Raw genomic sequence first — 24,374 nt, forward strand, 5'->3', positions numbered from 1 at the left:
CATTGAGGGTGTTCCGATAGTCCAACTTGCTGGTGACTAGGGCATGAGTGACAGTTTTTCTAGTGTTGCTTGAGAGCCATTTGAAGATCTTCCTCTGCATCGCCAGGGTTTGGCAGCAGGATGCAGTAACAGTGTTGATTTGTGCGGTCATGTCCGGTTTGCTGTCAATGATTATTCCAAGGTTCCTGGTGCGGATTCAGGGTGTGAGTGTTTGTCCAAATTTGGCCGGCCACCAGTTCAAGTCCCATGGTGAGGTGTTTTTGCCAAAGATTACTACATCTGTCTTGTCGATGTTGAGCTTCAGACATTTGGCTTTCATCCAGTTAGCGGCTTCGATCATGCAGGCACTGAACTTGTTTCTAGTGTTGTAGGTCTTGTCTGAGATGGAGAATATGAGTTGTGTGTCGGCTGTGTAGGAGAGGATGTTGATGTCATGTGCACGGATGAGGTTTGACAGGGGGGTCATTCACGCATCGAAGATGGTGAGGCTGAGCGATAGAACTTGAGGCAATCCACAGATGAGTTTGCTGGCTTCAGAGGAGGCACCATGCTGGCAGTCTGTGTGCAATCTGTTAAGAAGGAGCAGATCCAGTGAAGAGCAGGTCCTTGGATGCCAATCTAGTACAGGCACCTGATGAGGACGGGGTATGGACTATGGGTGGGCAGAATTGGTGAAATTTGATTCAGCAGAATTACATTAAAATTCCAGAAGATTCCACGGAATTCCGCTCCAGGACGGAGTGGATGTTTGGCACTATTTTCTTAGTGCAAAATGCACCTTCACATCCCAAAATGGATGCGAGGATGCATTTTGCACTAAGAAAATAGCGGAGCCAAATGTCACTCAGTGCCCTTACATACTCTACAGTAATGACTGCAGTGTATGTAAGGCTGCCACCCCAAAGGTTTATGCAGTGGTTTCTAAACTTTCAAAACCACTGCATATCACTCTGCAGTGCATACTCCTTGGCACCCTTACATACTCTGCAGTAATTACGTATGCACTGCAGTGACTTTTAAAAGGAGGGGGAGAGGGAGCAGTCCCTCTATGCTTAAAAATCACTGCAGTGCATATCTCTCGGGGCCCTCACATACTCTGCAGTAATACTGCAGAGTGTTGAAGGGCATCGTGGGGTGTGTCTGCAGTGGTTATTTGTTTCCAAACAGGGCCACAAGAGGGAGAGGCCACTCCATGTTTAAAAAGCACTGAATATACAAAATTAATCTGCAGTGATTTTTAAACATAGCGGGACTGCTCCCTCTTCCAGCCCTCTTAAAACATACAATTTCTGCAGGTGGATTCCACCAGCGAAGTGTCAGAATTTAAAAGTAATTCCGTGTTACTCTTGTAATGTGGAATTACCAAATTCTTCTGATTCCACAGGCCGAATGAATAATTCCACCCAGGTCTAGCATGGACCATGTCAAATGCTGTGGAAAAGTCCAGGAGAATGAGGGCTGACATGTCTCCTTTGTCAAGGATCATGCCAATGTCGTCTGTGGTGATGATGAGTGCTGTTTCTGTACTGTAGTTGGGACTGAATCCAGACTGTGTTGCATCGAAGAGCGGATGGTTGCTGAGGTTGTCGGTGACGCGCCGGTCCATTAGTTTCTCTAGGACCTTTGCCAAAGCTGGTAGGAGGGAGAAGGTTCTGTAGTTGGAAAGAGTGACAGAATCAGCAAATGTTTTCTTGAGCAAGGGCATGACATTGGTATGTTTCCAGGTGTCCTTGAATGTGACTGAGTTGATGGTGGAGGCGCTGAGGAGGGGTGTTAGTGATCGCTGATAGGTAGGAGTCCTTTGGTGAAGTCGTGGTGGGGCAAGTGTCAGATGGAGCCCCTGAGTAGATGGTCTTCATGGTTGCATCGATTTTGACAGTGGTGTTGGCAGGCCATGAGGTCAGTGTTCGTTCATTGGCAGAGATGGGAAGTTGGGTTAAAATTGTGATGGGTTTCAGTTGAGGGTCGAAGTTGCTGTTTATGGAGGTGATTTTGTTATAGAAGAATTCAGAGAGCTTGTTGCAAATGTCTTATGAGGGGGTGAAGTTGCTGAAGCTGTAAGGAGGTGCAGTGAAATCTTTTAGGATGGCAAAGATTTCCCTGCTGCTGTGAGTGCTGGCATTGATGCGATCTGCAAGAGCTGTGCTCTTGGTGTTCTGTATCTGCTGGTGGTAGTGACTTAAGGCTGTTTGGAAGATATCTTTAGCCGCAGTGTCTTGGCCTGTTCACCATTTGAGTTCCAGTTGCTTGCAGAGGTGTTTTATCAGCCTGTGCACCTCTGAGTATCAGCTGGCCTGTGGTCGGGCTCTTGCCATTGGGTTGCACTAGAGGTGAGCCAGTGTGTAGGTGAATGCATTGATCCAGCTGTTGGGGTTTTTGATGGTTCTTAATAAGTTGCTGGTGTGCTCTGTTTGGTGCTTGGAGAAAGCAGAAGCCCACCCCTCTTCTGTGATGCTTATGAAGCTGCGGTAGGCGATTCCAGTGGTGGTGTCTGTGATGGTGCGAATGGGCATGCTGAACCTGAAGAGGGTATGGTCTGTCTAGGTCATGGTTGCTGGTTTGTCAACTGTGATGCTGCTTACTGAGGCAAAAATGTGGTCCAATATCTGTCCAGCAGTGTGGGTGGGTTTGGTAATGTGCTGGGTGAGGCCAGGGCTTCCAATGTTTTCTAGAAGGATCTTAGAGTTTGGGTCAGTGCATTCTTCTAGGTGAATGTTAAGGTGTCCAAGGAGGATGGAGGTGCTGGTGTTGATGATGAGGAGTGTGATGAAGTCTGTGATGTCACTGGGGAAAGTGGTGTGGGGTCCTGCTGGTCTGATTACAAGGTTTCCGCTCAGGGAGATGTTGTTGAGAAGTGATGGGTCTCCTGAATGTGAGTTGTTCCATGTAGGTGGTGGTGATGTCTGTGTAGGTGGTGCAGTTCATAGTATCTTTAAATATGATGGCTCTCCACCTTTGGGGTTGTGCTGACATTCTAGCCTAGCAATCTTGTAGCAGGCGGGAATGGTTGTAACAATGTTCAGTGTGAAGGTTGGATTTAGCCATCGCTCTGTAAGGAAGATCATGCCCGGAATGCATTCGTGCAGTAGGTCCCATTTCTCCGTGGTGTGTTTAGGGAGCAAGCGGGTGCTGGTGAGCAAACATGCGGATGTGGTGGGCTGTTTGTGTGAAGTTTGGTCTGTGTGAAAGTGAGTGGATGGCTGTTTTTTGTGAGTGTGTGCGAGTGGGCTGCTGTTGGTGCGGGAGTGGTGTGTGTGGAAGAGAGCATGAGAACTTGCAGGAGGCACATGTGAATGCTTCTTCCATGTTGTGTGGTGCGGTGTGGCTGTAGTGAAGCGAGCAGACGCAAGGGATGATAGCATGGAGGAGTGCAGCATGGTATTGGTTGGTTCTAGAAGAACCAGGGTACCTGGTGCTGAGCACGGTCTAGGCATGGACGGGCAGCAGCATGCCCACTGTGAACGTCCGCTGTATCTCCGTGCTGCAGCCACCATTAAATAGGTCCTGGGAGGAGGGAGGAGGGAAGGGGACTGTGGGCAGGAACCCAGTGATGTCACTTCCTGTGCAGATGGGTGGTGGCAAATCCAGTGATGTCACATGCGGTGCATATGGATGGCTGGAAATCCAGTGATACAAAAGGGGGTGGTGATGGACGGAGCATCAGAACCAATCAAACACTCACACCCAGTCAACAGATCTGGGTTTGATCCATCACCGTTCTTTAGCCCACTCTGCCACCCCAGTTCAGACATGGCCATATGCAAATCAGTCTGACCCTGTGCCTCATGGGAACAGTCCAGCTCGAACTGCCAAGCCATGCCTTCCCTGGACCGGAAACAAGCTTCCTAGGACCGGTTTCTGGCATTTCAGCCGTCTTCAGCCAGGCTTGCTTGAATCCAGTGGCAAAGTGAGCAAGGGACTCACGTCTGAGCATACCCTGCCAACTTATGGCGAACAAAGCGGTACAAAAGGGGGTGGTGATGGACGGAGCATCAGAACCAATCAAACACTCACACCCAGTCAACAGATCTGGGTTTCATCCATCACCGTTCTTTAGCCCACTCTGCCACCCCAGTTCAGACATGGCCATATGCAAATCAGTCTGACCCTGTGCCTCATGGGAACAGTCCAGCCCGAACTGCCAAGCCATGCCTTCCCTGGACCGGAAACAAGCTTCCTAGGACCGGTTTCTGGCATTTCAGCCGTCTTCAGCCAGGCTTGCTTGAATCCAGTGGCAAAGTGAGCAAGGGACTCACGTCTGAGCATACCCTGCCAACTTATGGCGAACAAAGCGGTACAAAAGGGGGTGGTGATGGACGGAGCATCAGAACCAATCAAACACTCACACCCAGTCAACAGATCTGGGTTTGATCCATCACCGTTCTTTAGCCCACTCTGCCACCCCAGTTCAGACATGGCCATATGCAAATCAGTCTGACCCTGTGCCTCATGGGAACAGTCCAGCCCGAACTGCCAAGCCATGCCTTCCCTGGACCAGAAACAAGCTTCCTAGGACCGGTTTCTGGCATTTCAGCCGTCTTCAGCCAGGCTTGCTTGAATCCAGTGGCAAAGTGAGCAAGGGACTCACGTCGGAGCATACCCTGCCAACTTATGGCGAACAAAGCGGTACAAAAGGGGGTGGTGATGGACGGAGCATCAGAACCAATCAAACACTCACACCCAGTCAACAGATCTGGGTTTGATCCATCACCGTTCTTTAGCCCACTCTGCCACCCCAGTTCAGACATGGCCATATGCAAATCAGTCTGACCCTGTGCCTCATGGGAACAGTCCAGCCCGAACTGCCAAGCCATGCCTTCCCTGGACCGGAAACAAGCTTCCTAGGACCGGTTTCTGGCATTTCAGCCGTCTTCAGCCAGGCTTGCTTGAAACCAGTGGCAAAGTGAGCAAGGGACTCACGTCTGAGCATACCCTGCCAACTTATGGCGAACAAAGCGGTACACAAGGGGGTGGTGATGGACGGAGCATCAGAACCAATCAAACACTCACACCCAGTCAACAGATCTGGGTTTGATCCATCACTGTTCTTTAGCCCACTCTGCCACCCCAGTTCAGACATGGCCATATGCAAATCAGTCTGACCCTGTGCCTCATGGGAACAGTCCAGCCCGAACTGCCAAGCCATGCCTCCCTGGCCCGGAAACAAGCTTCCTAGGACCGGTCTCTGGCATTTCAGCCGTCTTCATCCAGGCTTGCTTGAATCCAGTGGCAAAGTGAGCAAGGGACTCACGTCTGAGCATACCCTGCCAACTTATGGCGAACAAAGCGGTACAAAAGGGGGTGGTGATGGACGGAGCATCAGAACCAATCAAACACTCACACCCAGTCAACAGATCTGGGTTTGATCCATCACCGTTCTTTAGCCCACTCTGCCACCCCAGTTCAGAAATGGCCTTATGCAAATCAGTCTGACACTGTGCCTCATGGGAACAGTCCAGCCCGAACTGCCAAGCCATGCCTTCCCTGGACCGGAAACAAGCTTCCTAGGACCGGGTTTCTGGCATTTCAGCCGTCTTCAGCCAGGCTTGCTTGAATCCAGTGGCAAAGTGAGCAAGGGACTCACGTCTGAGCATACCCTGCCAACTTATGGCGAACAAAGCGGTACAAAAGGGGGTGGTGATGGACGGAGCATCAGAACCAATCAAACACTCACACCCAGTCAACAGATCTGGGTTTGATCCATCACCGTTCTTTAGCCCACTCTGCCACCCCAGTTCAGACATGGCCATATGCAAATCAGTCTGACCCTGTGCCTCATGGGAACAGTCCAGCCCGAACTGCCAAGCCATGCCTTCCCTGGACCGGAAACAAGCTTCCTAGGACCGGGTTTCTGGCATTTCAGCCGTCTTCAGCCAGGCTTGCTTGAATCCAGTGGCAAAGTGAGCAAGGGACTCACGTCTGAGCATACCCTGCCAACTTATGGCGAACAAAGCGGTACAAAAGGGGGTGATGATGGACGGAGCATCAGAACCAATCAAACACTCACACCCAGTCAACAGATCTGGGTTTGATCCATCACCGTTCTTTAGCCCACTCTGCCACCCCAGTTCAGACATGGCCATATGCAAATCAGTCTGACCCTGTGCCTCATGGGAACAGTCCAGCCCGAACTGCCAAGCCATGCCTTCCCTGGACCGGAAACAAGCTTCCTAGGACCGGTTTCTTGCATTTCAGCCGTCTTCAGCCAGGCTTGCTTGAATCCAGTGGCAAAGTGAGCAAGGGACTCACGTCTGAGCATACCCTGCCAACTTATGGCGAACAAAGCGGTACAAAAGGGGGTGGTGATGGACGGAGCATCAGAACCAATCAAACACTCACACCCAGTCAACAGATCTGGGTTTGATCCATCACCGTTCTTTAGCCCACTCTGCCACCCCAGTTCAGACATGGCCATATGCAAATCAGTCTGACCCTGTGCCTCATGGGAACAGTCCAGCCCGAACTGCCAAGCCATGCCTTCCCTGGACCGGAAACAAGCTTCCTAGGACCGGTTTCTGGCATTTCAGCCGTCTTCAGCCAGGCTTGCTTGAATCCAGTGGCAAAGTGAGCGAGGGACTCACGTCGGAGCATACCCTGCCAACTTATGGCGAACAAAGCGGTACAAAAGGGGGTGGTGATGGACGGAGCATCAGAACCAATCAAACACTCACACCCAGTCAACAGATCTGGGTTTGATCCATCACCGTTCTTTAGCCCACTCTGCCACCCCAGTTCAGACATGGCCATATGCAAATCAGTCTGACCCTGTGCCTCATGGGAACAGTCCAGCCCGAACTGCCAAGCCATGCCTTCCCTGGACCGGAAACAAGCTTCCTAGGACCGGTTTCTGGCATTTCAGCCGTCTTCAGCCAGGCTTGCTTGAATCCAGTGGCAAAGTGAGCAAGGGACTCACGTCTGAGCATACCCTGCCAACTTATGGCGAACAAAGCAGTACACAAGGGGGTGGTGATGGACGGAGCATCAGAACCAATCAAACACTCACACCCAGTCAACAGATCTGGGTTTGATCCATCACCGTTCTTTAGCCCACTCTGCCACCCCAGTTCAGACATGGCCATATGCAAATCAGTCTGACCCTGTGCCTCATGGGAACAGTCCAGCCCGAACTGCCAAGCCATGCCTTCCCTGGACCGGAAACAAGCTTCCTAGGACCGGTTTCTGGCATTTCAGCCGTCTTCAGCCAGGCTTGCTTGAATCCAGTGGCAAAGTGAGCAAGGGACTCACGTCTGGGCATACCCTGCCAACTTATGGCGAACAAAGCGGTACAAAAGGGGGTGGTGATGGACGGAGCATCAGAACCAATCAAACACTCACACCCAGTCAACAGATCTGGGTTTGATCCATCACCGTTCTTTAGCCCACTCTGCCCCCCCATTTCAGACATGGCCATATGCAAATCAGTCTGACCCTGTGCCTCATGGGAACAGTCCAGCCTGAACTGCCAAGCCATGCCTTCCCTGGACCGGAAACAAGCTTCCTAGGACCGGTTTCTGGCATTTCAGCCGTCTTCAGCCAGGCTTGCTTGAATCCAGTGGCAAAGTGAGCAAGGGACTCACGTCTGAGCATACCCTGCCAACTTATGGCGAACCAAGCGGTACAAAAGGGGGTGGTGATGGACGGAACATCCAGTGATGACACTTCCTTTGCAGATGTGCAATGGGAAATGAAGTACACCTGCTTGACTGCTTCTTTTAAAGATGCTTTTCAGTGGGAATTCAGTGATGTCACTTCCAGTGCAGATAGATGATGGGAAATGCAGTGATGTCACTTTCTGTGCAGATGGTAGCTGGGAAATCCAGTGCTGTCACTTCCTGTGCAGATGAGTAATGGTAAATTAAGTCCTCTTGCTTGTTTTTTACCTTCCTTTAAAGGCATAAGTATTGCACCTCCTGACACCCACTTCAGAACACGCCTGGACCTAAGGAAGAACAGAAGAGGACCAGACATGCTGTCTGGGACCTGAGAGGAGCCCTAATTAACTGGACATGCATCCTCTTGTACATAGGGCAAAAAGGGGACGCCGAGGGTCATAAGGCTGACCTCCTTTCAAGCTACAGAGATACAACAAGCTACAAAAGGCCTTTTCTGCAGCTACCCAGCTGACCAAAAGCAATTGGGTCTGGACTGGACGCCCACTGCTGGTCTCTGCCTGACACCAAGCGATTCACTAAGCCTCCCCTAAGGTCCTGTTTTTTTGGGGGCAAATGTAGTTGTGTAGTGGATTGGGACTAAACAGACTATGCCAGAAGATGACATTTTTGATCAGGACAAATCTGGCTGGTGTATCCAACCTACACTCCAATCGTGTTCAGCATCAAATTGCATCTAGATCCTAGTCTATTGCAACCATTGACTATCATTGGGGCTTTGTGAGGATTGGTGCTATTTCTACTTAAAACTTAAAAAATTCATATCTCCGGTTTACCTGATTGGGTATTTGTCATTTTGTTGACTACATTTGACTCAATTTTCCTAATTTTTATTGTTTTGCATTTCACCTGTATTACTGTTTTGGTACTTCATAAATACTTAACATATTGCCCCAAGTTAAGCTTGTCTGCTCTGTGCCATGGCTACCAGGGGGTTAAGCTCATGTTAATTTAGTGACATTAAGGGTTCACCCTGACAAGGGTTGTCATTATTCCTTGTGGTGGGTCGGCACCTATTCGAATTAATAATTCCATTTCTTACAGTCAACTTTGCAACACTTTAAAAGGAAAAAGGGTAATTTTGCATACCCCTAAAGTAAGCCAAGTCACTTGTAAACACTGGATACATTTGTCCACTCCTTGAAGTTAATATTAGAATAGATAGCTAATTTTCCATTTCCATCATCAATTTCGGAAATATTATGTTCCAATCTATCGATGCAGCTCCAGTTCTCACTAGATCACCCTTTTCAATCTGTCAACCATAATTGCTCCTCCCTTCTACTGCCACCAGCTGATCTTCCACTTCCAATCAAGCCAACCCCGTTACATGCTCTATTTGCTATCTTCCACCCTATGGACCACTTCTACCTGCTCTCAGTCCAACCAACATTGACTTGACCTGCTTTGAATCTGCACTCTATTAAATATCCCCTGCTCACTACACTCACACCCAGTGCTTAATTTGAACTGGTGGTTTCCGGTGCTCAGCACCAGCACTTAATTGGTTTTCCAGTGCTCGGCACTGGCACTTAATTGTCAAAACTGCACTTATGACAGTCTGCCACATGGTGGCCCTGCTCATCTAATTTAGAGATGAGCAGAAGAACGGTTGTTCATTAATACAATAAACATTTAAAATTACTAATATCTGCCTCCCCAGCCATCCCTTTAGATTTGGGGACCTGGAATAATCTGAACTGCCCCACTTGCAGGCAAGAGAGATGGTAAGAATTTGATTTGGCAGCGATTATATGGGTGATGGGTGATGGAAGTTGCAGTGGCCTCCTGGTCAGGGCCCTGGCACTTATTATTGGACATATTAAGCACTGCTCACAGCTACCCATTCAACGCCACACCTCTACCCATACCTTCTTATTTTCTACACCTGCATTCTTTTTAACTTACTCCCGCAGCTACAGTTCTGCCTGATACTCCCTCTATCACTCTGCTGGACAAATATCCCATAACTCCCCCTGCTACCATCTCCCCTTATAACACTTCTCTTATTCAATCTCGGCCTCTTAACACCCTTCCCTGTCCTATTCTCTAATTGCCTCCTCCTGAGGTACTTACCAGCCTCACTCCAATTAATCTCTCCATATTAAAATACTATAGTCTACCTTACAGCTCTCACACGTATATCTTATAATGTCTGTCTCCTATCCCCACCCACTCTTACACCATCTCTTTACCCACCCCCTCCCCCTTTTCCTCCCTTCCGAACGCTTACACTTTTGTCTACTACTCACCCACTAACCTCGGTTCTCCCCTCCCCTCTAGTATCAACGCAGCAATCACCTCAGCTAGTGAACCACAGCCCTCCACTTCCCCCTCTCCTTCCAGCTCCCATCCTAATGTTTAACCTCCTTTTGCCACTGTAAGATCTATAACTGGTTCTCCCACAAATGCCAACCTTGCCTCTAAGATTTCAACTTCACCACAGACAGCTCAGTTAAACATCTCTCCAGAACATATCCCTACCATGATGAATTCTGGTAAACCACCTCTGACTATACCAAGCTTACCTTCCCCACCTGAACTTCTTGCCTCTCTGACTATTTAAGAAAATTGACTGGTCATAAACAGTTTTTCATCTCTCATACACATTATCCACATTCAAGAATTGCTCACCCCATAATCCGCAGCCGAGTGTTCACTTCCTGCAGTACAACCCCTTGGAGGTGTCAATCCACCTAGTATCGACCTAACACAACAATTCCCGCAATGGATGACATTGGTCTTAGGTAACTTATCAGTAGCTGTGGGTACTTTAATGTAAACCAAAAACCCACTGATAACCAAACTCAAGTCACTTCCTCCATACGTATCATCCAGAACCAGAGACCTCTCCAAACATACGCTCCAACCAAGAACAAGGTCTCACCAACTTAATTCAGGTTACCACCAAACATTCAAAATGCCCTGTCTCCAAGACCACCCACTCAACTCTGCAATACATGCTACATACTTGCCAATCCACAGTCCAACACTGCCTGGAGCTTTGAAACACAAGCGTGAACCTCAACCTTGAGGTCCTGGTCCTCAAAGAAACCTAGCTGATGACGCTTCCAACAATGTCCTAGACTTTCTTCTCCCACTCTCCGCTGTGACCAGGAAATCGGGGTATCAGACAAGGCGGTGGTGTAGCAGTAATTCATAAGAACATGCTTAACTGCAAATTACATCCAGCTGATAGTTTACCTTCTTTCCAATGCGTGTTGTTCAAAATTGGTGCCGGCAAAACCTCCAGAATGTACGTGACATATGAACCTCCTGACGAAAACAACACTTTGTCGAGTAATGCATTGAATTTATATCATCACAGCTGATACACTTGGATCCAATAATCTTCCTTGGAGACTTCAATCTTCAGTGAGGTGAAATTAAAAAAACCCTGCCAACCTGTTCTCTTCTTTGCTACAAGACAACAACCTAGTCCAGCTCTGCCAGAAACCTACTCACTACAAAAGCTCTATTCTTGACCTTATCATCTACAGGGACATGCTCCTGACCAATGAGGCCCCCATGCAGAAGGATTGGTCTGCTCCCCTGCAAATTACTTTCAAGTTATTCGTTGCTTACCCAAAAACTTTGGGCTGGTTCAAGCGAGAAAAATCATGGTTTCATGATAGTCAAAATAATAACTTCAATAACCTAGCTACCACGGCTCGGGTATTCTTACAATCCCTGAACCAGAGCGGGACATTAACTCGACAACAGAAGAATACAACAGATGCATGGGTAATCTAATTAATCATATGCTCCATAGAAATGCAAGACACAATGACCTAAGCCTTCTCTTCCCTTGTTCTCGAAGGATCGGTTACTCAAAAGAAGTCATCTAAGGCATCCTGAGAAAATCTGGAAAAAAGCACCCTCACTCTTGAATCTTACTATTTTAAGGGCTGCCAAACTGAACGTCCTCAAAGCTAAATCTGGCCATGTTACATTCTCGCTTGATACTGCTGAAAATAACAAAAAGCTACTTTTTACAGCTTTGACTAATTGAACTCTACCTATCTGAACAAGTTTAACCAATTTCTACACTTTCCTACTTGGGTAAGGTATTATCAGGGCCGGCTTTAGCGCTGATGGCGCCCGGCATGACAATCTTTTTTGCGTCCTTAACGCCCCATGACCTCCTCTTTGGATTCCCTCACTAACACCCAATAGTGGTCCTCATCTCTCCATAGCCCCTCTCTTGAATACATCTAATTTATTTTAAAGTACTAGTAAAGGCTGGCTTTGCCAATCCACTCAGCTATCCACATAAAATACAGATCTTTCCTTTGCAGTAGGCATATTAACTCTCTGCACTACTTCAAGGCAAGTCGAATCTGTCACTAGCCAAAACTCAGATCGCTCTCTCTAGCAGGAACATTAATCACAAGACATTTTTATTGCTGCCTGGAAACTAATCCTGGGCAATAAACTCTGTGTTTTGTTGACTATTCCACCACGTAGAAGAGTCAACTACTAAACTGCACCCACAAATGCTTTAAAATAGCAACTTTACATGCTATAAAGCACATAACCAATTCACCAAAGTGAACTTTCATAATTACAATTATCAGGCAATGAGAGAGGTGATGATTTTGGGATCCCCCCTTACCTAGGGGAGGACCAAGCAGATGCCTTGAACACAAAGAGCACATCATGCTGAACGATTCAGTGGTGGTCCCATCCTCTTAGGACCACCCCAAGCACAGATATGGGCAAAAATACAATCCCAACCAAAGGCCCTGCAAAGCATTATGGGACAAGATTAGCAGTGGGTACTGAATATTATAGTAACCAGTATAAAAATAATTCTACAAAGAGCTGCAGTTCAACTAGTCGTTACTAGGTGTCCCTCATGGGTCAAATACAAAAGCATTGAAATTATTACATCAAGCTGCAGTTCAACTAGTCATTGCTAGGTGTCCCTCAAGTCAAATGCTTTTGCATTTAACTCATGAGGGACACCTAGTAACGACTAGTGGAACTGCAGCTTCATGAAAGGGTTTCAATGCTTTTACATCGCAAAGACTGAACAGCAGACGGTGATTCATGAAGATGTTAAATCCTTGAACTCTGTTTCCATTTTGCATTCAGCACTCCTGCAGGTGTGCCCATTGAGGGGAAGAGGGCAAGACTGAACCTGGTGAACAAAAGAGAGCCACCGTCCTGTGTGTTAGGATTGGTGACTAAATGCCAGATGTACGACACTTCTACAGCGGCCGCAAACGGGACATCTCTTGCTATTAGGAAGGGTGTCCCTTCCTAATGCCATGTACTATTGTTTTGCGACCGACATTGGGGTCGCAAAACACTCGCTGTTACTCGCAAACAGAATGGTGACCCCAGGGAACCCCTTCCCCTTTGTGAGTATGTGAGAAAATATTTTTTAAGACCAGGCAGTGGTCTCAGGGACCACTGCCTGCTCTTAAAAAAATTAAACTGAAAAGTTTTGTTTTTCTTTTTTAAATGCATACCGTTTTCACTTAAGGAAAACGGGATGCATTTAAACAAAAAAAAAAACTGGTTTATTAAAAAAGCAATCACAGACATGGTGGTCTGCTGACCCCCATTCCTAATGGGGTCGCCAATTGCGCCTGCCTCATTAATATTAATGAGGCAGGCAATTTGCGACCCCATTGGGAAGCGCAAACAGTGTCTGAGACACTGTTGTGCATCCCAATTTGAGAGTCGCAAATTGCGAGTCGCAAATGTGACGCAATTTGCGAGTCGCAAATTGGTGGGTCGTACATCTGGCCCTAGAGGCAGACAGTGGTTTGGAAGGGACAGATGGCTGCAGCCAGCTATGCCTTTACAAGTCAGTTGATCTCTCTTCGGCTCCAAAGGTCCTTGGCGGTACGAGGGGATCAGCATGCTGGATCATCTACACACCGAGCCCAGGTCTGAAGAGGAGAGAGGCAGAAGTTGTTAAAATGCTAACGTGGGCAAGCCAACAAAAGAGTGATCGGACAAAAAAGTTAGAGAAATAAACACACAGCAAACATTACACACATGAAATGGTCATTTGTTCTCTTGGGTTATTAGGGACATTGACGGCAGCAGTATCATTAAGCGTATACTAACTGATTTAAAAATGGGTATGGACGGTCTAGTTGCTAAAAGAAAGCAGGTTTTTGTAGCGCGGCAGCTAAAGCGGTAGCGGACCGCACTGCAAATTAATTAAATAAAGAAGCGCGGCTACCTGAGAGAAAGCGGACCACGGTGTAAGTTAATTAAATAAATCAGTGCGGCCGCTAAAGTGAAAGCAGATCATGCTGCAAATTATTTGAAAAATACATAAGAACAATCTATACGCGGTCTGCGGTGCTGCCAATTAAATAAATTAAGCAGTGCGGCCGCTAAAGCGGACTGCGCTGAAAATTACATAGAAAAACACAGCAACAGTGTAAAAAAAGGGTTGGGGCGTTGTGTGGGTGGAATAGGGAAAGATCATTAAAGAAAATAGTGCTCACCCCCTAGATAACGCAGTAAAAGGTCGAGTCGTTATAGGGGGTAACAAATGCAGACAAGGCGGTACCAAGGAGGGACTAACAAGCCTACGTACAAATCAGAAGCCTGCATTTACGAAGGACAATGGCACAAGCCAATGACAAATATGGGTATAGAGTGCGGGGGGCTTCCACTGCATACTCTATTTCAGCATCCCTCACAGAGCGAGCAGTGTTCGCGCGCTGCCGCTAGGCTCGACCTAAAACAAAAAGATGGTGTACGGAATGCTGAACATTGTCAAACATTCACCAAAGTCAAAGATCTGAGTTTAATCCATAGTTATTTTACTCGCCACGCCATTCCAGTTTGGACTCGCCCATATTCAAATCAGCCTTGACCCAGCTCCCCATGGGAACAGTTCAGCCTGAACTGCTAGGCCAGCTACTCCCTGGACCGGAAAACAAGCATCCTGGGATCGGTTTAGGGGTATCACCCCTCATCAGCTAGGCTAGCTTGAAACCGGTGGGGTAGAGAGCACGGAACCCACGTCTGGGCATACCCTTCCCACTTAGGGCAAAAATGCTGGGGTGAATGCTTGAAAGGTTTTAGCACTCCGTCCATCATCTTGTTGTTTTTGGGTATCAAACTACTTCTTATGCCGTAATGTCTCAGATGGTATGATCTGTTTGTTACTTGTTTTCCGTGTGCTAATATGTTGTTTTTATTATGTTTGTTAACCAGAATTTACTTCCTGACCTCCTGTAAGCACCCTACCCTACCCTTGGGCCAAGTTGGCGCTACATAAAAGCCACAATAAATAAATAAGTTAATGGGCAGTGCACCCCTGCTCTTCAGAGCCCATTGTATAGTCCAGCACAATCAAAATGCACCACTGCACGCGCTCCACTGGCAGTGCTTTTACACGCATGCGCGAGCCCTCCCTCCACCCCGCACCGCCTGGCGGGCCGGCTGGGGCTCTCCACGCCTCCGCCCCGGGAGTGTGGCTAGACACCCAGGAGGAGGTGTGATCCTACTGGGCTGTGTAATTGAAATGTCAGCACTCAGGCAGCTGGTGAAAAACTGGCCCGGGAGAACTCCTGGTGTCTCCTTAATAAGTCCTAATTAAATTGTATGTTCTTTTTTTGGCATGAAACTTCATTAATACTTTTGTCCATTACGGTCTAATATCAATGATAATAACTGTCACGATTCTTGTTCCAAGGGACAGAGCGTATCCATTAATGTGATACATTCAAACACCCATAATTAATCCACGCAAAAAAGGAGCGCGCGCGCCACCGCGGATGTCAGCAGAGAGCCAGCCCTGCTTTCAAAAAAGTTTGTGACTTCACTCCAGAGCTGGCGAGGATTTTAATTGCTGAGTCCTCGGCGGTCTGCACTCTTGTGAAGCCCGGTGGGATACAAGTCTGTGGGGCCGGAAGACCCTTCAGTGTCATTCAACCATTGCTTCTATAGCGCCACTTCACTAAGAGTCAGGCTCCAAGCTTTAGCCAGCTACAGGACAGGCGCCAGCGGCACAAAGGGGTTCGGCGTCTGCAAAACCAGTGTTGCAGATGCGACAGACTTTGTTGGTCAAAATCCCTAAACCAACATCATGTACAAAAGCAATATCACAGTTGCACATGGCGGTCTTGTGTGTCCTAGACCGTTGCAAAAGAAGGGATTGATGAAAAGAAGAGACGCTCCCTGGTTACTGGATCAGACGGCCCCACTCGCAAAGGGGAAGCTTTAAAGAGCTGCTTTCATGCATGGGGGGAGGGGGGAGGTGACAGCGGCCCCGTGCACCTCCACATTGTCACCAAGTCATCCCTTCTTCAATGAACAGTCTCTGTGACCCCTGGCCCCGGATGTGCGGCCAATGCTGGCTCACTCTGACAGGAAATACAGAGATGGAAGTCTGCTGTCCATGTGATCACTGAATGCAACCTTTCACTACTCCAGTGAGTCGATAGCTCAGGGGGCTAGTGCGGCCACTGTGGGAATCAGTAGTTGACCATTCAAATTCTGGTGGGATGGCTGAGACTTTCATCCTCCTGAGGTCAATAACATGAGAACCATACAATGGAATGACCATGAGCATCTGGCATTAACAGTCACTAAGATACCCTTTGCCGCTTACTTATATATGTAATTTTCTTAACTCAGGTTGGCTGTCAATATTGAATAATCGTCCCCAAGGAAGGAGAATGTCGCATAATACCTTTCCGTGTCCGCCTCAGGGAACTCTTGTCTCCGGGATGGGGCATTCTGGAAGATTCTGGTAAAGTCAGGTGACCAGGAGAGAGCAGTAGGTCTATACTCGTCCATACTTTCCTGTGGCGAGGCCTCCTCCAGACAGGGCCTCAGCTGTTTCTGTGATCTCTCCAGGAAACTACCTGGTGACTGGATCGAATGATCCATTTCTGAAAACCAGAGCATCACCAAGCACAGACCGACCACGGGATCCTCCTGGCTCTACCTGGGCTCAGAGTGGTGATGGTCTAGCGGACACCATCCTCCCTGTGCACCTCTGACCTACTCAAGGCCAGGGTCCTCTCTAGATGGGGGTACAGCGTTTCCTGAGTCACTTGGGAATCATGGGGAAGTGTAGACAGATGCCACTGGCAGTGAATACAGAGGCTTTCCCCTGACTTTACCTGGGTTCAGAGTGGTGATGGTCTAGCGGGTAGCATCCTCTCTGGGCAGCACTGACCTACTCAACGCCGAGGACCGCTCTAGATTACAGATTTGGGCTCAGAGTGGTGATGGTCTAGCAGACAGCATCCTCTCTGGGCAGCAGTGACCTACTCAATGCCGGGGACCTCTCTAGATGGGGGTACAGCGTTTCCTGAGTCACTTGGGAATCATGGGGAAGTGTGGACAGATGTCACTGGCAGTAAAAACAGAAGCCTCCTCCTGACTTTACCTGGGCTCAGAGGGGTGATGGTCTAGCAGACAGCATTCTCCCTGGGCACCTCTGACCTTCTCAAGGCCAGGGACCTCTGCAGATGGGGGTTACAGAGTTTACTGAGTCACTTGGGAACCATGAGGAAGTGAAGGCAGATGTCCCTGACAGTGTAAACAAAGGCTCTCCCTGGTGTGGTGCACAATGGTTCAACCACTCAAAGTCTCTGCTGCCACAATGTGGAGGTCACTTCCTGTGCCCTACGCACCACTACTTCTTGTGGGATCAGTTGACCACCTTCCTGCCTTCTTTGACCAATGCATCCTTCCTAACCTTGTGCACTTTGACTTTCTAATCATAATCTTAACTCTACTTAATTCCCGGAATCAATTTGGAGTTTTGCACTTCCTAAAGCTAGGAAAACTCACATTATGTCATGACTCTACCCTAATACCATTGGGTGGCTCCCCATTTTAATAATATATTTTGTTTGAGTGCTATTGTATGTCTGTATCTAATTGGTCCCCTGGTATATTTGTACTTTAGCATGTAATTTTAATGTCTCCGCATGTATGTTCACATGTTCGGTTTGCCATATTTTTGTTCATCGGTAAATATATGCTAATATGTAAGGTTGTAGAGTGTCCTTGGGCTTTGTTTGTGCTATATACTAAGGGGTTTAATTGTAACAAGTGAGCCACGTATCTTTCTTAACAATAAGGAATTGAGAAAGAACTGGTCACAAAAGTTCACAAAAGACTGGCTCGTGCTTATCATCAGCACGGCCAGAAAATTAGCAGACCTGCTATTAGTTGATATCCAGACCAGTGAAAACAATTTGAAAACAACGGTACACATCTCATTTTTTTTTTTAAAAAGCTGGAAGAAATCAATAATCAACACACCGAGTACAAGGACTACTTAACCCAATCAAAGTTAACAAAACTTAAAAAAGACGTACAAAAGTTCAGCCATGAGACCGCATACCCGTATGTTACGGATGAATATTATGACAAGCCACTGAATCAGAACACAAATAGGAGACAACAGAGACCTAGACCTACCCCGATGAACTGGACCTTTAGTTCACGAGACGAGAGGAGCCAAAGTGAGAGTGGGGATGAAGGAACACAAGCAAGAGGCCCCCGGCAGTTCTACCAGGAACCACAACTATCCCAGCCAATGCCACCTCCGTTCGGATACTGGCATCAACCCTTTTACCCTCAAGGGTTACCTTATCAACAAGGACACCGCCTTTTTTATACAGAAGCCGGACCGTGGAAGAGGACGACAAACGAACCAGAGACAAGGCACCAGAGTCCACTGGGAAGATCAAACACCCAATATAGTGATAACACGAAGCAAGGGAAAATAACAAGGTCCCTCAACGAGCAAACAGCACCCAACGTTGTAAACTTGAGCAGTCACGTGTTGATGCCAGATGAAGAGAGTGTTCTCGGCAATGGACTAGATTTTGTACCTACAACCAAGAATGACCTTTTCTCTCTCCAGACTGAGCTGGCTCAATTCTTCAGAAAAATCAAACTACAAGACTTCTTTGAAGGAAAAGAGCATGACAGGGAGCAATCTACCAATAACACAGGTCTGAGGGAAAAAATCAACCTTTGTACCCCCTGCACAAGTCATCCCCTGCCATATCCAGGCTTTTGAACAAGCAGTCCTGAAGGATATAAATGCCATCAACTGTGCAGAACATAAGGGATTCCAGAATCTGAAGCGATGTGAGACGATAGCACTGGAAATCCTCAGGAAAAACACCAACCTGGTTATTAAGCCAGCAGACAAAGGTGGAGCAATCGTCATCATGGACCAAGAGCAATAGCATATAGAATGCATACGCCTCCTATCGGACAGAGACAATTACGAGGTAATCTCCACTGACCCTACATCGAGACTCTCCACCAAGATAAACACCATGGTGGAAGAAGGACTCACCAATGATTGGATTACAAAACACAAAGCGGAGTTTCTAGTGGGTGACACACCTCGGACCCCCTAGGTTCTATACCCTTCCAAAAATCCACAAAAATAAGGACCCACCTCCAGGTAGACCCATTGTGTCCGGGATCGGTTCGGTCCTCGAACCCCTTTTGCAATTTTGTGATTGGGTCCTAAAACCAATTGTCCAAACATCACCATAATATCTCAAGGAAACTAAGGATGTCTTATGTCTCCTTAGGGACATAGATATTGACCCAAGAGAAGACTGGTTAATTACCATGGACATAGAGGCGCTCTACACGAGCATTCAGCAGAGCCGCACTCTTAGTATCGTGGAACACATCCTTCAAGAAAGAGAATGGGACGTCATCACCCCTCACAGCTTCATCATGGAGTGAGCAGAAATGGCGTTAACAGAAAATAAATTTGAATACAATGACACCATCTACCATCAAATTAGGGGCACGTCCATGGGAAGCACCTTTGCTCCTAGCATGGCGTGCCTCTACTTACACTAATTTGAGGAGAATTTCGTATTTAACCAAGAGAACCCCTTCAAAGAACAACTGAAATTATGGGGCTGATATATTGATATCCTCATCGTGTGGCATGGAGACCACCTGGAAGCGACCGAATTCTGTGAGTGGATTAACACAAGAGATGAACATCTCAAGTTCACGAGTAACATCAACAAAAATGAAGCAATCTTCCTGGACGTTGTGATTACGTTGGATGGAGACAGTATAAATACGAAGGTGCACAATAAACCGACAGATAAAAACAGCCTCCTCATGTATGAGACCTTTCACCCCAGGGCCGTATGACAAAATCTTCCAGTGGGCCAATTCCTCTGCGTGAGGAGGAACTACACGTCTCTAGAAACATACAACCATCAAGCCCAAACCCTGGAAAACAAGTTGCTCCAGCGCCATCATCTGAAGAAAATGGACACAAGAGCTAGAAAAAGGGCGCGGAAAATCAGCTGCGATGCATTGCTGGAACACAACGAAAAACGAGACTGACACTATTGTTTTTGTCACTACGTACACCCCTATCTCAAACAAAGTGCAAACCATCATCCGCAAACACTGGTGCATCCTGAATGGGGCAGGGAAACAATGGCCTACACCCATGTTCGCATTTAAATGGAACTCGAACATCAGGGATGCACTTGTCCATGCCAAAGGTCCACCACCCACAATGGCGACCCAATGGTGTTCTGTATCTGCTGGTGGTATTGTTGTCTTAGGACAGATTTGAAGATGGCTTTATGTGTGGTGTCTTGGGATGTTCTCCATTTGTTCTCCAGGTGTTTGCAGAGGCATATGCTCCGTCTGAATTCCTCTGAGTACCAACTGGCCTGTGGTCTGGCTCTTTCCATTTGATTGCGCTTGAGTAGAGCAAGCATCTATTCGATGTTAGATTGTGTCAAGACAAAGTATAAAATGATTACCACCTCAACTGAATTACGGGCTCTGATTTCAAGAGACACAAACAAGAATTATGAATATTACTCAATCGCTGCTTTTCTATTTGTTAGGGTGCTATTGTACAAGTTTGTTTTTGCTTCTAAGTGCAATTGAACGCCCCACTTTATATAGTTCTATATTTGAAGATGCAATCAGCAGCACCACCTACAAGGCGACGGTAACCTTTCTTATTCATGACCACTCAGCACCCTCAATGACCATCTCCCAATCTGTTCCTCATACCCATGATCCACTCTATCTAATTTAGCCTGTCACTATGAGCAAATGATGGTTGTGGGTTACTATACATACTATGCACAATATTCCTTTGTTCCGCAATTTATTCCTCGTTTTCTATCTGATCCTTTCATTTCCCTACCTCCCTTTTTTCTCTATGTAGTTTTTCTTTTTAATAGCACATTGATATCTATATTATCACTAGACTCCTGTGTGTGTCCATCACGTTGTGCAGCACCTATATGTTTGCCTTTAAATTTTAATGAAGAATTACGAAACAAAAGAAAATCATAACCTAATTATCGAGACCTTAGATCTGAACTTGGGCTGGGGAACATCACCCTCCATAATCAGGAGCCCACCCACGTCAAGGGCCATTTATTGGATACGGTGTTTTCTAATCTTCCCCGTCTTTCCATGTCACCGTCCTTGCCTCTCCCTTGGACGGATCACTTCCTGATCCCCTTTCAACTGGGTTTTGTTACAGCTCCCCCATCTCTCCCGGCAGCCACAGCACAAGTACCAGTAAGGGCATGGTCGAAACTCCCGGTCGGCGATCTTACACGCAAGCTGACACATACCATCCCGGTGCTTAATAGGGATCCTATAGAGGCAGATGAGGCTTTCTGCGAATGGCTCAGCACAGCTTTAGACGCGGTACTTCCCCTGAAAATAGCCAACAGGAAGACGGGGGGCCCCAAATCCTTATGGTTCACCCCAGAGCTGGGTCTTCTGAGAAAAATTTGTAAAAAGAAAGAACGTGACTGGCGGAAAAACTGGGCAGGAAACTCCAAAGAAGAGTACAGGGCAGCCATGAGAACTTATAAAGTGGCGCGCAATGCCACCAAAGCGGCCTACCTTGAAAATAGGATAAAATCATCAACCAATTCTTCAAGGGAAACCTATAAAATTCTCAAAGAGCTGCTCAAAGTTCCAGTATCTCCAGAACCCTCAGAGGGGAGTACGGACCGCTGTAACCTTCTGGCCCAGTACTTTGACCAGAAAATTCAAAACATCATAGCCGGCCTCCCCGTGTCCCGTCAGAGCCTGCCCTTGGGGGAGAGCCGTCTGGCCACTGATAGAGCAGTGCTGGACAAGTTTGCCCCGATCACCAGGGAAGCTTTCTGTAAAGAGTTGGCCGCGCAAAAAAGTGGCTCCCCGACGGATCCCATGCCTATGTACATCCTAAAGCAGTTTATGGATGTCATAGCGGGACCGGCAGTAGATCTACTCAATGCTTCCTTTGCCGCCGCCAAGGTCCCCCCCAGTTGGAAGCAGGCTATAGTAAAAGCCCTGCTAAAAAAAGCGGGGCTTGATCCCACCGATTTGTCCAACTTTCGGCCAATCTCCTTACTGCCAGGGATGGGAAAGATTGCTGAGAAATGGGTTAACCGGCAACTCTCGTCCTTTTTGGAATCTAACGAGTTGTTACGGCACACCCAGACTGGCTTTCGGCCCGGTCAAGGCACTGACTCGGCGCTGATCACCATGGTAGAAGAGGGCAGGTGCATCTTAGATTCAGGAGGATCAGCAGCCCTGGTCCTCCTGGATCTGAGCGCGGCATTTGATACGGTGGATCATAAGATCTTGATCCACCGGTTGGAGGAGCTGGGAGTAAGAGGCCTGGCGCTCACCTGGCTAATGTCATTCTTGAGTGATCGAACATATCAAGTGTGCGAGGGCAACTATAGATCAGTGCCCACCCCCCTTCAGTGTGGTGTCCCGCAGGGCTCTTCACTGAGCCCTACGCTTTTTAACGTCTACATGGCCCCACTGGAGGGGGAGGTCGCACCCTTTGGAGTGAAACTCGCAACGTACGCGGATGACACCCAATTGATTGTTTCGCTCTCGCTCGCAGAAAGCCATGGTGAGAAGTTTGCCGCCTGCCTTACCAACATCATGGCATGGATGGCCGACTCAAGACTCAAGCTTAATGCCTCCAAAACCGAGGTGATGTTGCTGGGAACTCTCTGCACCTCCCTCCCCAAATGTATGTGGCCGACTTGTTTAGGAGATCCTCCGACCCCGAAGGGATCCATAAAAAGTCTCGGCGTCTGGCTTGAACCGGAGCTGTCGATGCACACTCAGGCGAAAATAACTGCAGGGTGTTGCTATGGGCTGCTCCGCTCAATACGGAAAGTTATGCCCTTACTCCCATTAGACTCTAGGAAATTGCTGGTACAGGGCCTTATTCTGTCAAGACTGGATTATAACAACGCCCTTTTCCTGGCTGCACCGGAATACACCTTGAACGTGCTCCAGAGGGCACAGAATGCAGCTGCAAGACTGCTGACGAACACACCTAGAAGAACGTCAGCAAAACCGGCCTTGAAAGCGCTCCATTGGCTGCCCATAAGAGCGAGAGTGAAATTCAAAGCGCTCTGTACAGTGTTCAGAGTCCTCCAAGGCACAGGCCCTCCGATCCTCAGAGATCTGATCCGCCCTTACAAATCAGTACGAACGCTCCGCTCTGGCGAGGAAAACCTGGTAGCTATCCCGAGAGCAAAAAGAACAAGGACCGGAGGACGCCGCTTTTCAATAAACGCGGGTCAGCTATGGAACTCCCTCCCAACATCAATGAGGAAAGAACCTAGCTTGACCAGATTCCGAAAATCCCTTAAAACGTTCCTTTTCCCCCAGAATGACTAACATCTCTGGATGCGGCTCAGAGGAGGTCTGTCTGTGTGTACACGTAGCGCTGGGACGCTCAAGGGCAGCCATGCGCTTTAGAAATTCTTTTTCATTTCATTTCATTCATTTCATTTCATTTCATTTCATTCAGTCAAAAACTATTTGAATGACTCTCACTGTTAATAAACAATTTAATTACTTCACTGCCCACCCCCTTTTTATTGTCTTTCTTGGATTTTTCAGGTGGTCTCATACTCAAACATTACGGCCTAATACTTGGAAGCGTCCGTTCTGTTTGATTTATCAACATACTTTGGGAACTTTCTTTCCTCATGTAGGTAATTATCACTTTCTCTGTGTCCTTGTTTTCTTAAGGTGCAGGAGGAAGGAGACTGCTTTAGAGCTTACACACTTAGATTGCATGGCAAAGGGTTTTTTTCGAAGTTATTTCTTCCTTCTTTGTTCTTTTCTTACATCCTAATACTGGATTTAACGTAGGTGGAGGGTTTGATGTGCAGGAATCCCTAATGATTTTGAGCATGATTTTTTAAACGTATTGTAACCTTTCACTCATAATGGCAATGGCTAGATTATTAGGTTGGGATTTTTACAAATTTTAAAAACAAACCATGGTATTTTTGATATAAAGAAAAACATTGTTTTAGTGTTTTTGTCCCATACACATGGGTGCAACTAAATAGCATTTAAATAATTTACTCATTTACAAAAACTATTTGATGACCTATTGTGTTTTCTATCTCTTTTATGTTACTATATCAGCCTTGAAAAAGTCTATGGTTGGATGAAACATATGTTGGCTGAATCCTCTGTATCTCGTCATCATTGCGGAAGAAAGGAATATTGTGCATAGTATGTATAGTAACCCACAACCTTCATTGCTCATAGTGACAGGCTAAATTAGATAGAGTGGATCATGGGTATGAGGAACAGATTTGCAGATGGTCATTGAGGGTGCTGAGTGATAATGAATAAGAAAGGTTACCGTCTCCTTGTCCGAAGTAACGAAGAACATAAAGAAGAGGGAAAAAA

The sequence above is a fragment of the Triturus cristatus genome, chromosome 9 (assembly GCF_964204655.1).
Source record: "Triturus cristatus chromosome 9, aTriCri1.1, whole genome shotgun sequence".
Lineage (NCBI taxonomy): Eukaryota > Metazoa > Chordata > Amphibia > Caudata > Salamandridae > Triturus > Triturus cristatus.